Source organism: Pteropus medius, unplaced genomic scaffold, assembly GCF_902729225.1.
Source record: "Pteropus medius unplaced genomic scaffold, Ma_sr-lr_union100, whole genome shotgun sequence".
NCBI lineage: Eukaryota > Metazoa > Chordata > Mammalia > Chiroptera > Pteropodidae > Pteropus > Pteropus medius.
The window spans coordinates 8,939,651-8,952,701 of NW_024349801.1; the positions used below are offsets into that span (position 1 = coordinate 8,939,651).

Sequence of the window (13,051 nt, forward strand, 5' to 3'; positions counted from 1 at the left end):
AGCTCCTGAGAATACACTTTGCTTCCCCTTTGCCTGATCTCTGCCGATTCTGGTGTAACCTTTATATCTCTAAAGGATGTCTGTGGTAGGAAATGACAGCCCCTGTGTGCCTCGTCGAACACACCAAAGACCCTACTCTGCAAGGAAGGCTCGCAGACCACTGCTTCGCAAACTTTAATGAGCTCATGGGTCCCCTGGGTTCTTGCCAAAATGCAGATTCTGATTCATTAGGTCTGGGGTGAGGTTCGAGATTCTGTTTTTCTAAGAAGTTCCCATGTTATGCTGATGCTGCTTGTCTGTGGACCACATTTTGAGTAGAAGATCAGCAGTACCTTCTCCACTGGTGAAAACTGTAGCAGGGCTGAACAGAGGCCTACCTATATCTCCTCTATCTATTTTTCTGAACTGTAAACTCAGGTAGACATGGCATTTGTTTCTTGCCTGCAACTGTATCTCCAGGGCTAGGCACATAAAAACAATCTCATTAAGTATTTGTCAAAAGAATGCCTCCTATTCCATCCTCCTTTTCCATGGATGTGTGTATGTGGAAGTTCACCTGATGTTCTTCCAGTTTGATGCTGTGAATGGAGCCTGGATCTACATCTATCCCGTGGGCTGCAGTCTTGACTCCTCACCGAATTCCAGACAGCCTGGATGTCCAAGGCTGGACCATGTGATCCGCAGCTTCTCCTAAATTCGAATAAATCTCATCTTCGTGCTTGAGTACCTATCTCGTTTGAGGCACTCCTTTCACTGACTACTATGCTTTTCCCCATCTCATGTCCAATGACCAGATCAGCTGGATATGGATTCTAGCTAAATATTTCACTAGAGCTTCTTACATGCTCTTGGACGCAATGATTGACACTGTTGACCTCTTGCTATTACAGCTCTTGTGGCTTGGTTAATTTTCCCCAAATCTTTTAGCACCTTCTCGCTTCCTTGTTTAGAAATCCTAGTAAAACTGCATGATTGGAGCTGGAACTAGGCCAGTGATGACATGAAGGACTAACATTGAAATAGAAGATCATCATCAGCCTCTTAGTTTTAGTTCCCACCCAGAAACTTGGCAACCTCTCCTTTAAATGCAGTTTTAAAAAGCCAAAAGCAATTAGCTATTATGCAAACTATCTAATCCTCAGTTTCCTCACCTGCAAAATGGGAACAGCTGCACTCTTTTTGTGGGGTTTTAATTAAGAATAAATTGTGGTATAATAGACATAAAATGCTTAGCTCGAGATCTGACACATGGAAAGTGCTCCATAAAGGCTAGTTCTTTTTATTAGTACTTCTAAAAGGTGAATCCTTAGGTCCAGGATCCCCTAAGGAATGGCTCCAGTGAATCAAGGATCGTATCTCTAATAGCTCATCATGGATAAAAGAATGTTGGGTCTAGTAGGGGTCAAAGTATAAATAGCTAAAATAGTGAAAATACAAGGCATCCCACAAGGAGCCCCTGTAATGAGAATAAGTGGACCGTGGCTCTAGTCATCAGAGTAGCTCAGGTGTCCACTCCTAAGATTCCTCTAGACTCCTTCCTTTTTGGTAATGCCTCTCCAGCCTCCTTGCTATGAATATGGCTTGTAGCTATGTACAGCATCCAACATTTGTCTGGAATTGGTTTCATCCTGGTGCTTATATTTTCTAAGCAGTCTGGATTACCTTGAATTTTTTTTTTTTCTTTTTGCCTGTCTTCTAAGTTTTTTCATCATCATAGAATGTGGCAATTTAATTTATTTAGTTAGTCAACAAATATTTAGTGACCATCCCCTCTATGCCAGACACTGTCCTAGGACAGAGAACATCCAAGAATATAGTGCTGAATAAGCCAGAGAAAGGTCCTTTTCTTATGGAGCTTAAATGTATTTTGCAAAAGCGATGTAGATTTTTTTGTTAGTCAGGACTCAAGAGGTGATTAGAATGAGTCCCAGCCCAATAGGGCAGAGCTCCCCGACCCGCAGGCTGCGGATTGGTACTGGGTCCATGGCCTGTTAGGAACCGGGCTGCACAGCAGAGGGTGAGTGGCAAGCCAGCTAGCAAAGCTCCATCTGTGTTTGCAGCCGCTCCCCAGCGCTAGCATCACTGCCTCAGCTCCACCTCAATCATCAGGCATTAGATTCTCATAGGAGCACCAGTCCCTGGTGCCAAAAAGGTTGCGGACCACTGCAGTACAGGTCCTAATAGGAAAGCATACACTGTAGATACTTATTTGCTCACTGATTGAATCAATGAATATACAATTGTGAGGGATCAAAAGAGAAGACGGGAGAGAAGAGAGATGGGAATGGGTGGATTCACTAGAAGCTATTCCAGTTCTTGGAATACAGTCACTCATTCAGTTATGGAATGACGAAGAACATGCATTCCATAGTCAACAAAAGAATGAGACTGGCTTTGAGCTCTGACCATGTGTTGGCTATTATAATTGGAAAGACGGATATTGCAATAAACAAGACAGACTAATTCCTGCCTTCATCAAGCTTACTGTCCAGCTAAACATTCTTTCTTGCTTCTCCCCATGTTGGAATGAGCTCAGAGCCTTTTACCATGTCATCTCAGATGCTGGAAGGTCCATCCTGATCATAAGTTTCATTGAACTTATTCTGGAATAATGAAGCTGATAAGTGAACAACCAACATTATTTCAGTTTATCTTCACTTGACATCATGTTTCCCAGGCCATCCTGGAAACATTAGGTCAGGGTTTCTCAATCTTGGCACTATTGAACTTTGAGGCCAAATGATTCTTTGTTGTGAGAGGCTATTCTATACACCGTAGGATGTTTAGCAGCATCCTTGCCTTCTACCTACTAGATGCCAGTGGCTTTCCCCGCAATTGTGACACCAGGAAAATGTCTCTAGGAATTACCAAATGTCCCTGAGGAGAAAAATGATCTCACAGTTGAAAACACACTACAATACACGTATCTGTACTTTTTAATAATGACAAGATTTCTTGAGTTGTAACTGATCTGGTATCAAGTATTGGTTCTGCTGCAAACAAGCTCTGTGACATTGGACAGGCCTAGCCTGAGAGTCAGCTTCCTCATCTGAACAAAGTAGGCAACGAAGCCTGACATTGTGGTGAGCTTTAAAAGATGACATGTGTAAAGGACCTGGACAGTGCAGAAGCTCAATGACTGTGATCACATCTTATTCTCTGGCTAATAGAACTGACCATTGCCAAAACTCTGTGCTTGGAAAGTGTGTGTGTTTGTGTGTGTGTATGCGTGTGTGCACATGCACACACATGCTACAGGTCAAGGATACATTACTGATAAACAACTAACCTCCATGTGGTTCAAGAACTCCCAGGCAAAACATGAGCAATACAGAGCAATACCTAAGAGCACAAGCTTTGGAGTGAGACAGACCTAGATTCACTTCCTGGATCCACCATCTACCTGCTATGTGATAATTTTGGTATACTTGTGTAACCTCTCTGCCTCAGTTTCATTATCTGACAAAGATAATAACAGTATCCATCTCAGAGTCATTATGTTGTGAGGACTAAATGAGATCATGAATGTGAAACGCTTAGCACTATGCCTGTGGCCGAGTCAGGTTTGCTCACTATTAGTTGTTGCTGCTATTATTATCATCCGCATTATTTCATCTTTGGGTCCATCCCTGGGGATAACTTCAAAGCAGATAGTGGCCTCTTTCCAGGGGTTTCCTATCGTGCCAGAGTAGCTCAGTCAACAACTTCCCTAATGAGCTCAAGACTCCATCAGCAGGACCCTTTGTTTTCCTAGTAACTCTCTGTCAACATGGTTTCCTTGCTGCATTATACCAATTGCATATTCACCAGCCTGCATGGGACTCAAGACTATCAATTGCTAAATGGAGTAAATGATATTCATTGTTAAAACAGGGTAAATGCCTATTTCCTTTACACAATGGAAGGAACTGTTGTAGGCTATTAAGTAAATAACTATAAATAACACACTATAAAATGCTTTACATATGCCTTATCGCACTGAACTGCAACACTGAAGTAGCTGTTATGGCTGGGTAAATTATACATGTTTTTAAACACTGTCCAAAATACATATTTACACGTACTTTAAATCCTATACTAAACAGTCTCTATAGCAACCAGCAAAACACAAAAGCCTTATTAAGCATTCTTTGTAGTATTTTTAGGAGTTTAATCATTAGGAGAAAACTCATAGGCCATGTAGACACCAGGGAACACGAAGAAAGAAAGTCTTTATAGGAACAAAAGAATGAGGCTGGCTTTGAACCTGGTGGGAGAGGATTTTACTTTTTTTAAACTAATAATCACCAAGGGCCTTCTCTTTGTGAAGGCAATGCTATGTTTGGGGTACATCAGATACAATTTTGGAATTACAATCTGGTTTCTTAACAGAGAAGAGGGTTTCTTCAATTAACATATTCCAGCAAAAATCTCTTTCGATTTTTTTTCTTTAGTCACACCAAGAAAATATTTCCTTGCCATTACTTAGAATGTGAAGTGATATGTAATGTCTGATGTCTGCGTTGAGCCTGAGTTGCATAATTCTTTGAAGGGAAATTCTAATGGCTTCATTGGGGTGGAGCCCTGTTACATCATTTGAGTATTGTATTTATCTGATTTTCTATGGCGTGCTACAATAACAGTGTACCCTCAACATATCAGTGACTTAACACCGTAAAAGCTGCTTTCTTAATCATGCTACATGTCCAATGCCAGTTGGTGGAGTTTCTGCTCCATGCTGTCACTCAGGGACTCTAGGAACTCTATCCTCCTGCGATGCCACCATTCAAACACTCGCTTTCCAGGGTTCTGCAGTAGGACAAGAGAGAGCTGGAGGGTGGAGGGTAGCTTGGGAGCCTGGAAGTGGCATACCTCATTTCTACTCACATCCCACTGGCCAGAGCTCAAATCATGTAGTTCCAGTTAACTGCAACAAAGGGTAGAAAGATAGAGGAGTGCATTGGTTATTTAGTGAGCACTAAGCATCTTTGGAAAAAATATCACTTATATGTTAGAACTATGCCACAAACCTAACATTGCTTGATCTTATCTTTGAAACAACTTTGCATTGTAAAAAATTTCCCCATTCGCTGTTGGGGAAACAGGCTAAGCAATCTGAAATGACTTGTTTAAGGTCATTTAATTCAAAAGTAGAAAGTTGAATTTAATTTTAGGTCAATCTAAGCTGAGTATAAGATACTCTGTGACCCAGCAGTCCCACTCCTAAGTACTTTCCCAGAACTGCATACACGTGTTCACAAAAGATGTGTTCACAGAATTTTCGTAGAAGTACTCTTCATTATACTCCCAAACTGAAAACAGCCCAGATTCACCCACAATGGAATAGAGGAATTGATTGTGGTATATTAACACAATGGTGTACTCTCTAGTACTGAGAATGAATAAATGGTAGCTACATACAAACATGGATAAATCTCACAAATATTACATTGACCAAAAAAGTAAGATACAAAAGAGTTTATGCTGTATGATTCAAAAGCAAGCAAAACTAATCTATGGTGATAGATATCAGGATAATGATTACCTTGGAGGTTGTAGTGATGAGGGGACATGAACAGAGCTTCTGTTTTTCTTGTAATGTTCATTTGTCTGGTTGCTAGTTATATGGGTATGTTTGGTTTGTGAAAATTCACCTAGCTGCACAATTATAATGTTGTATATTGCTCTCTTTATATTATTCTTCAATAAAAAGTCTACTTGAAAAAAACTACTTGCCAAAGAATAAATTACAGTTTCAGATCAAACCGATTTCAGGGCCCCGTCTTTTATCATGTAGCATTGATTTCTTCCCCAAGCACATTGAAAGGAAGCTCATCCAAGCCCTTAAACCATCTTAACTTGATTCCTACTCCATTGACACAGCCCATCCATTAAGATGGTTCCTTAGAATCATGGTTTAGATAGAAACTTTCAGAAAATTTGAGAGAATGTTAAAGTCAACTACATTTCACTCTGATACTGACTTTTGGTAAGTTAGTTTTCTTCCTTAAAATCAAATGTAAACCTGGACTCTCCAGAGAATGGAGGGAGGACAATGGAATCAAGTTTTCCTCAGGCTGGAGAAATAGACATGGTCGAATGTAGAAGAGAGAATGAAACCTATTTTAAAACAAACCCCACACCAAGACAATACAAGAATATAGTTTGGGGTCTGGGATGTTCCCATCCATTTCATTTGGAGTCACCATAAAACTCAAAAACTATTGTACCTACCCGGCTAAAATGAATTGACGGCTGAAAGATTGATATTGTTTTTTCTCTGCCACTCTCCTATCCCTTTAACACACCCAAACCAAAACAGCGATTTGGTGGAGACTGGACTGCCAACAGATAAAGCCGTCTTAGGGAAGGTATTAGTGGTAAATCCTCAAGCTGTTTTAAACGCACCTCCTAGGTTGGCAACAGAAGGCTAAACACAAAACTGCAAGATGAGCTTGAATTTAATTTTGCAGTTTTCATCTGTCATCACATTATGACAGTATGATGTTCTAGGCTTTACAGAAGGTATAGGACAGAAGCATAATACTCCTACTGGGAAGGGTTTCTCTTCCATCTGTTCATGTCTTGGAAGCAGTGCTCATGGGATCATGGTTTTCAGAGATCTAGTGGAAGTCACCAGGGGCCACTCTAAAGATCTTTTAGAATCCTAATCAATGGCACTCGTTCTATGCAGACTTCGTTCATTCATTCATTTATTTTGCATGCTTTTACTAAGGATCTATTTTGTTTTAGGTGTGGGACATGGCTGGAGGCATGCACTAGTGAACAAAGAAGATGTCCTTTCTGCCCTCAAGAAGCTTCTGATCCAGAGGGAGAAAAGACAAGTAAGTGGGAAATTTTAAGAAATACCAATGAATGTTGCAAGTTGGATTAAATAGCGTGCTATGCGAGCATATAGGAAGAATGGCCACCATGCCTTGAGGAATTACTTCTTGGAGGTAATGATGTCTGGGCTAAAAATGGAGTTCAGTGAAACTGTACTGAATACCTGCCATGCACCAATCTCTGCGCCAGTATTTGGAAGTATAAAGGTAGATAGAGGGTGGTCTGGATGCTAAGGTAAAGTATCATTTGACAAGGGATACAGATAAGCAAATGGACTATTTCAATAGATTGATAACGTTTAATAGAACTTTTTGGGGCCAGCTTGGTGGAGATGTTGTCTGAGTTAATTCTAGACAAATGAGTGGCAGTTAGGGAGAAAAGCATGGAGAGAAAAAACGGAGGATGCTCTAAGAGGGGGAACAGCATTTGCAAGGCACAGTCATGAAACAGTGGACTTACAATGGCTTCTTTGTATGTGTTAGTGGAACTGCAATATATAGCTAAAGCCGAGGGCAGCAGATTCTGGGAACTGCTCACTGTGGCAATTGCAGTGAGCCATGGTAATTTTGGCGAATCATCAGTTGGTGGTGATGGTGATTTGATCATATTGTGCTCGATAAGGATCACCCTAATACCAGTATGGAGTAAGGATAAAATTTGAAATCCAAATTAGCATAACCACTATACCAGTGGTACCCACAAACCTTATGCTTTCCTCCCTCCCTCGGTCTAAACTCAGAAAATGACCACTGGGAACAGAATAACTTGTTATCCCGCGCTTTCCCTGTAGACACATGGCCTTGGTGCAGATTTATACAACTGCATTTAAGACCGATGATAGAATCATTGTTTCTTTTTTTTTTTTTTTATCCCTTCCATGACACAATCCAAGAAAAAAATCATAATAAAATTTTACAAGTTAGCTGCCACCAAGAATAAACAAGAGAGCACTATAAGAAATGAATCAGAGGCTCTAACTGAATCTCCTCTCAGGACAATAACTCTAATGCAAAGCCAGGGTCTGAGCAGGTCACAGTGGAAAACTCTCCTGGGGCAATTCTGAGGAGAAAGGAGATATTCTCTTCCTGTCATCTTCACTTCACGTCCTAATATGTCTGTGGATGTGCAGAGAAAACATAATCTTCGGCCTCTGCTCTGAATCAAGGTTTGGATAACCGGGGCCATTAAAGCATCCCCAAGGATCACAGAATTAACCCTTTGTGAACCTAGGGAAGGCACCGCCACTAAAGCACCAGAAGAAAGCCGCTTGATTCTAATCGCGGCGGAGCCAAAATGTCACTTCCCATTACGTTCAATTGGCATTTTTTTTGTTCCTTTTTAAATTACACGATTCCCTTTAAATTGTGTACAGGAGCTCATAACTGCTGTCCATTGGAGGTAATCCGGAGTGATTTCATTTTACTCCTGGACCGACTGCCTCTCCTAGAGTCTTTGTTCATTAAGTCTCTATCTATTTCAGGTTCCATTTAAGTATCAATGAGAAATAAATTCTATAGCACAGAAGACATTGCATGTTTGAATTTAGAGTCACCATCTTTGTTGGCTGATGTTCTTTAGAGAGTCCCTTGGCATCTCTCATGTGTATGTGGCAAATATGCATTCTGTATGTCCCCTAGGTGTTCACTGTGACATAGATCACTGCGTTGAGCAGACTCCATGAACCGTCCAAAAAATGACCTGGAAAAGAGGGGTCTAAACCTAGTCATTCTTTATTGCCTTCAATTAAAGCAACCTTAAACTTAACATAACTGTTTATAGAACAAGTCATAAAATTATTCATCTATTTGTTCACTCATTCATTTGACATGATCAGTGTGCATCTACTGTATACCGGTCATTGAGCCAGGTGTTGGGTACAGTGGTGAGCTCGGAGCTTTCAGTATATGGTGGACAGACAAAATTAAACAGACAATTCCATTACAGTGTGATAAGGGCTATGAGATGGAGAGAATAGGAGGCCCAACCTAGGTACATCTATTACAGAGATGAGGGCACAGGCAAGCTCCTCAGAGGGAATTACATCTGAGCTGAGACTCAAAGGTTGAGTGAAGGTTCTTCACTGGCTGAAGAAACAGCTTGTGCAATGGTCTAGAGGTAAGAGAGAAGGTCGGGCAGGGTGAGAATGGAAAGCAGGTATGCATGCACGTATGAAGACAGCGGAGCACTCTGTCAGGGTCTCAAGGAAGGATAGGGATGGATAAAGACAGATTTCATATCACAAGAAGATTCGTAAGACCTGCTAATAAGCATGAACTCTATCCTGAAGGCAAAGGAGAAGAGAGGAGCGATGTGACCAGACGTGCATTTACTGTAGACATTCTATTTTTAATATGTGGCTGCTTCTATGGGGATCTAACGCATCTGTAAACCTGATGAGACCTCACATGCAACATCCCTTTTCCCGGAAACAACCTCTAACCAGTTGTCCCTTTGATTCTGACCTTTTTCCCACAGGAGCACCCTCTGTGCTCTGTTTATTCCAATATTGCATGTAATGGAATAGAGTCACAGTAAACTCATCTAAAGAGGTTCACAGCCAAGAGTCAAAGTCATGACAAAAGCTTTGACACCTTTAGCCCAAGACCCTAGCCAGAGGCCACTTGTAAGCTGAGTAAGTCTTAGGATTAGCTATGGCAAAATGATTTAAATGGCTATATTATCAAGTCCTTCTATTTTACTGATATAAAAAGTTTAAAAACCTGGGTTATGGGTTGTAACATTTCTGACATCAGTGAGCATTATGTCAGAGAGACCACTGGACTTGGCGTCTTAAGATCCAAGTTTGAAGTTCAGTTATGTCATTTGATACCTTAGACAACTTACAAGACTTTGCAGTCCCTTTTTTTCAATCTGAAAAGCATAACTCCTACTACCCAAGGTGTTGCGAGGACTCAATGACATATGCATAGCATATTTGAGATATTTATTGAGTGAATGGAAATGGGATATTGGAGAAACACTTGACTCTCTGGGCTATAGTCTCCTCATCTGTAACATAAGAAGGTTGTGTTGGATGCTATTGAATTCTTTCCAACTCAGATAATCTATAATTTCTTGATGCTCGCCTATTTTGGAGGCTTGTACAGACCAATGACATGGTGTGCTAAGTATAGGAAAATTTGGGTATCTTGTAAAATTGAAGGACAAGGAAGAAAAGACTTCTGAGAGGAGAAACCGTAGTGACTACTCTAGCCTCACTAAAATTGCCCTTATCCCAAAAGCAAGGGGATGAGAAGGATGTTTATTTGCTTCTGTCACTGGCTTTACTTGACTTCTCTAGTGAAGCCTTGGTCTCAGAGGACGCAACTGGCAGCAGATTTCCTGTAAGACCACTTTGCACTGCAGAAAAAAATTGCTTTATCTTTTTACATTATGAAGCCCTATTGATGCATTGTTCATGCTAAAAACACAAAAACCTCTATGTTTTTTTCCCAAGTAAAGACTGGAAGGGAGATAATTCTAAGTGTAGAAAATCTGATATCTGATATCGAATAGGTGTTCTTGCTGGGATTTGAAAGGTGACTTGATTTAGAGTTTATGCACCTCTGGGAATCACCCCCTCTATACAGCGCAGCACCTTTGATGTGTACACATTCTATCTTTGCTGTATTTAAAGAATTTATTCTTTCTTATTAGGTGGACATTGGCATTACTCAGTATTTAATGTCTCAGAGGGATTGGCTTCTTAGATTGGTGATGTAGCGAAGAACAGCCACTGTTCCAAAGATATGAAAATGGAAAGTTTTGAGGAACAGACATCCTATCTATTTAGGACCAACTAAAATGTGCTCCAATCACAGCTTCAGAGAAGGCTGACTATAGGGTTGATCACACAGGAACATCCAGATGCCGAATCTAGAATGCAACCCTCAAACCTTAGGAAACGGAGCTGCAAATCAGCTACTCTTGACAGCATGGAATTGTTTTGTATTTTTGATGATTAGAGAGCAAAACCCCAGTTTCAACTTCATTTTTTCTAGGAGGCTGGGATGACCTCTCTACATGTCGCTTCCCCAGTATGCAGCCCATGGCATGCCCTTTATTATAATCTCTCCTTGAATGTCCATCACTTAGCTTGGGCATTATATTCCCAGGGGATTAGAGACCTAGCTGTCTGTTCACTTCTACCAGACATTGTCTGGCATGTAGACAGTACACAAAATAATTTTCCAATAAATGATGTAGTATATAGATATATTATAGTAGACTAGCGTTGCATTTTGTCTGTCTCCCTCGCTAGATTGCAAGCTCCGTGAAATGGAGACTTCGTTTAATAAAAAATAGTGTATTAGAAGAGTGCCGGTTGCTAATGTTCAGTAATTATTTACCGAATGAGTGAATGAATGAGTGAATGAGTCAGCGAAGGAATGAATACACAGAAACCCAAACAACCAACTTAAAAAGAAAGAAGATGATCAATCTGGTTACTTAATACCTTTGCATTCAAACTTTACTACCTAGAACAAATATATTCTGCTAAAACTGGTTGTTAAATTAGTCCCTCTACTTCTTTTTCTGAATTATCAATCCACTTTATATATATGAGCATATTTTAAGAATTCTGACACTAAAATCATGCTACTACCTACTTAAAAAACAGTTCTGTTGAGGTATAAGCAACATACAATAAACTGCACATGTTTAATGATAAGTTTTGATATATGTAGACACTGGGGAAATTATCACACAGGATAATGAACATATCCATTACCCCTAAAAGTTTCCTTGTGTCCCTTTGTAATCACCCCTTCTCATTAAGCAACCGCTGATTTCTGTCATTATATATTAGTTTATATTTTCTGGAATTTCATATGATGGATTATATAGTATGTACTCATATTTATTTGTCTTCTTTTGCTCACCACAATTATTTTGAGACTAATCCATTTTGCAGTGAGTATCAAAAGTTCATTCTTGTTTTCCAGAGAAATATCCCATTGTGTGAATATCCCTCTGTTCGACCAACCACCTATTGTTGGATATTTGGGTAGTTTCCAGTTGGAGGCTATTAAAAATTAGACTTCTATGAACATTTGTGTAAAATACTTTGTATGGATAAATATTTCCATTTCTCTTGGGCAAACACCTAGTAATGGAATAGTCAGATCATGTGGTAGGTGGGTGTTTAACTTCTTAAGAACTTGCCAACATGTTTTCCAAAGTAGTTATAACATTTTACAGTCCCACCAGCAGTGTTCGATGGTTCTGTTTCTTTCACATCTATTCTAAGACTTGTCACAATTGATCATTTCCATTGTATTTATTCTGATAGGTATGCAGTGGTATCTTGTAGTTTTAATCTTCATTTCCCTAATGACTAATGATATTGGGCACCTTTTCACATAACTCCTTACTACTCACGTATCTTTTAATTTTGGGGTTGTTTCTTAGTGACTTTCAAGGATTCTTTATACCTTTTAAATACAAATCCTTTACCAAATACATGATATACAAATTTTTTCTCTCAGTTTGTGGCTTGGCCCATTCTCTTAACAGTACCTTTTAAAGAGTAGACATTTTAAATTTTTTTGATGTCCAGTTTACCAATTTGTTTTTTTATGGATCATGCTTTTGATGTCACACCTGAGAAATCATTGCCTAATCCAGTGTCAAAAGGTTTTCTACTTGAAGTCTTGTAGTTTTAGGTTTTATATTTAGGTCTATGATCCATTTTGAGTCAACGTTGTATATTGTTCAAGGTATGGTTCAAAGTCAAAACTTTTTTTGTGTGGCTATTCAATTGTTCCAGCATCGTTTGTCGTAAGGACTACCCTTCGTCCACTGAGTCACCTGTGTACCGGGTAGAAAATCAGTTGCCCATAATTGATTTTTGGAGCTTTATAATAAGTCTTAAAATCTAGGAATGTTAGCTCTATAACTTTATTCTTTTAAAAAGCTATTTTGGCTATTTTAGTTATTTTGAATTTCTATATGACTTTTAGAATATTATCAATTTCCACTATAAGAAACATGCTGAGATTTTGACTACAGAAAACTGACATTCTACCCATATTGAAGCATTTGAACCATGAACACATTATATCTTTCCATTTCATTATGTTTTTAATTTCTCCAGCAATGTTTTTATAGATTTCAGAGTATAGGCCTTTCATATCTCTTGTCAGCTTTTTTTCTTAATTGTTTTGTATTTTTGATGATATTATAAATGATACTTAAAATTGAGTTCCAGTTGTTTTATGATAGT

The 13,051-nt window shown here is 39.4% G+C and overlaps 1 long non-coding RNA gene across 1 annotated transcript in view; it reads left to right on the forward strand.

The window, feature by feature from the left end:
- The window catches only part of LOC120622991 (uncharacterized), a 150,722-nt gene that overhangs the window by 74,004 nt on the left and 63,667 nt on the right, over nucleotides 1–13,051 (forward strand). The window contains exon 3 of the long non-coding RNA XR_005658614.1: nucleotides 6,733–6,824. This is a non-coding gene — a long non-coding RNA (uncharacterized LOC120622991). The remainder of the gene's footprint in view (nucleotides 1–6,732; nucleotides 6,825–13,051) is intronic.